The following is a 2,677-nucleotide window of genomic DNA, read 5'->3' as shown; positions in this document are numbered from 1 at the left end:
CCAAAGAACCGAAAGCAGGGACTCAGAGAGCCGTTTGCACGCCCACGTTCACTGCAGCACCGGTCCCCACAGCCAACAGGTGGGACAGCCCAAGTGTCCACCCACAGAGGGACGGACGAGCCCGGCGTGTCCACGCAGTGGGCTCTTCAGGCTTGGGAGCCCATGTGGGGCAGCTGCGCGGGGTGGGGTTCGGACGGCAGGCTACACGCTTGGCTGAGTGAGGCTGGGGCTGCCCGGCCTGCTTAACTCAACCTCTAGTGATGAGTGACTCATAGCTGGTTGCCTCAGATCAGGGAAATGGAAAAACCCCAAGAGTGTTAATAAATATTTTCCTTATAAACCTCATTAATTATATCTCTACACGGGCTGGGAGATGTTGACTTCCTTCTGTTCAGGTCTCCGGGGGTGGGGGGCTCTGGGTCCTGGGCCCCCCCCGGCTGTATAGGGAAACTGTGATGATCAAGGTGGTGGTGGCGACGGTGGTAGGTCAGAAGTTGGACACGCAGCTCTGGGCTGCGGGGGGGAGTCGGGCCCGGAGGTGAAAAATGGGATGTTACCTGTGACAGGTGGCATTTATCCCAGATCAGGGCTGGGGCCCTGCGTGCGGGGCTGGCGGGGAGGAGACTGGGAAGGAAGGGGGGCTGGGACACGGTCTTTCTGGCCTCTGGACACCCCACTTCACGATCCTGCCCTTGGTCACAGCAGGGTGGCCGGCCCCCTCCTTCCGTCCCTCGGCCCTGCTTTCCTGCGCCGACCACACCCTTGGCGGGACCAGGCCCACAAGGAAATGCATTCCAGCAGCTGCCGTCCTGGGCACCGCGGCGGGGTGGGCAGGAGGGCGGCCCGCCCGGGACTGGCTTTTCATTGTTGTGTTCTGTTCAGTGTCAGTTTGGGGCAACATTAAGCTCCAAACCGTGGAGTGAACACAGTGGCATTCCATTGTGCTCGGCGGGGCGGGAAATGCTCGCTGGCCCAGGCACTGCCCCTCGGTGGCTGGCCTGCTGCCCTCGCAGTCCCGGACAACGGCCTGGCTCCGCTCCATCCGCGGCCGGGGCGCGCGCTTGCGGTGCTTCCGCTCCGTATCGCAGGCAGCGACCGGGAAATGGGAAAACAGCTCATAAGATGGGGATTTGCATTAAATGTTCTTTGACCTCATTTCTGAGAAGGAAGTCAAGGCTGGGGCCTCTGCATGCCTGGTCTCAGGGCATGTGTCCGGGCGCTGGCGGGAGGACGGGCGCTCCTATCTGGAGGGGCGGCCTTGCTGGGCCCTCCGCGCACCGCGCTGGCATCATCTGCTCTTTTTCGATGGAGCCGGAAGCAGTGTGGTTTGGGAGGGCATTTCCCTTTTGTGATAGTGACATATTCCGATAATAAAGAACTTCCCTTAAAAATAGCCAAATGCAAAAAAGAAATATCCAAATGCAGAATTGCCCGGAGGTTTCATAGGAGGCTCGCTTAGGGGCGCTTCTGGGGCTGAGCCCCTGTCTGGGGGGGGGGGCCAGCACGGGCCGAGGGAACAGGGGCCAGGGCCCGGCTTCGGCCCCGGCAGCCCCTGTGGGTGCCAGGCCAGGGGAAGGGGAGCCGTTGAGCCACACGCGGAGTCCCGGCGTCTCCCACCTGCACCCCACCCCACTTCCTGTCCCTCTGCACGCGGGGCCCGCAGCCCAGGCAGGAAGTCACCTCTTGCCGAGCCCCTGAAGGCAGACAAGGGCGACCTCACTGAGCGCAGTGTACTTCTGCTTCGGTCTGGCTCGGGGTTCACCTGGGGAAGTGGGCAGGGCCCAGCCCCGCGGCCACCGCCCGCCTGCACAGCGAGTCACAAAACCGAAACCGTCGGGCGGAGAGGAGCCTGCCTCACCTGACACTGGCCCTGGACCTTCCCCCAGAGGGGAACTGGGAAGGAGTCACGTCTCGCTGCCCTCTCTGCCACCCTCGGCCAGGGTCCTGAGTCCTTGGCCCTGGGGCCTCCTCCCTGGAACATTCTGGACCTGGTCACTGCCACTCACAGGTGGCCAGAGACGCACTTGGTCCGAAGGCAGGGTGTGGCCCGTGCGCCCTGCACCCCCGACGAGGCTCTGGGTACATGTGGGACGGTGGCCCCCCCGCCCCCCTCCTGTGCTGAGTCATGGCCCGGATCCTGCGCGGGCGCCGGCACTTCTGGCGGCAGAGCTGCGAGCGCCCCGTCCTTCCTGCCCCCCCGACAGGCACATTTCAGCCCTGGAAATGTACCGGCGGAAGCAGGGGCGGAAGCAGGGGCGGTCCCGCCTCGGCCAGGGGGAGCCACAAGTTTCCCGGCGGGTCTCCGCCCGCGACGAGGCCACCAGCCCCAGGTGGCCTCTGCTGCGGCCGGTCCCCTGAGCCTCCGGCGGCCTCCGCGGGATGCGCCGACTCTCGGCCGTGGGTGCAGACACGTGGACTCCTTCCAGAGAGCTCGGGAAAGCCCAGGACCCCCCAAAACGTCTAAAACTCACACCGGGGCCCCGCCCCTGCCCTGCCCCCCTCGGCAAACTTCCCCGTCAGAGCACCTGCTACTCAGGTGCGCGCCGGCCACAGGTGAAGCGGGGGGTAAATACGTGGGAACGGCGGGCGCCGTGGGCCAGGCCGGGGGCTCCGGGACGGGCGTGCACAACGGACAGCGCCAGCCCGCGAAGGGTCGCCACCCGCCTCTGCGGGAACC

The sequence above is a fragment of the Canis aureus genome, chromosome 26 (assembly GCF_053574225.1).
Source record: "Canis aureus isolate CA01 chromosome 26, VMU_Caureus_v.1.0, whole genome shotgun sequence".
Lineage (NCBI taxonomy): Eukaryota > Metazoa > Chordata > Mammalia > Carnivora > Canidae > Canis > Canis aureus.
The sequence above is the reverse complement of the archived record's forward strand: the minus strand, read 5'-3'. Positions refer to the sequence as shown.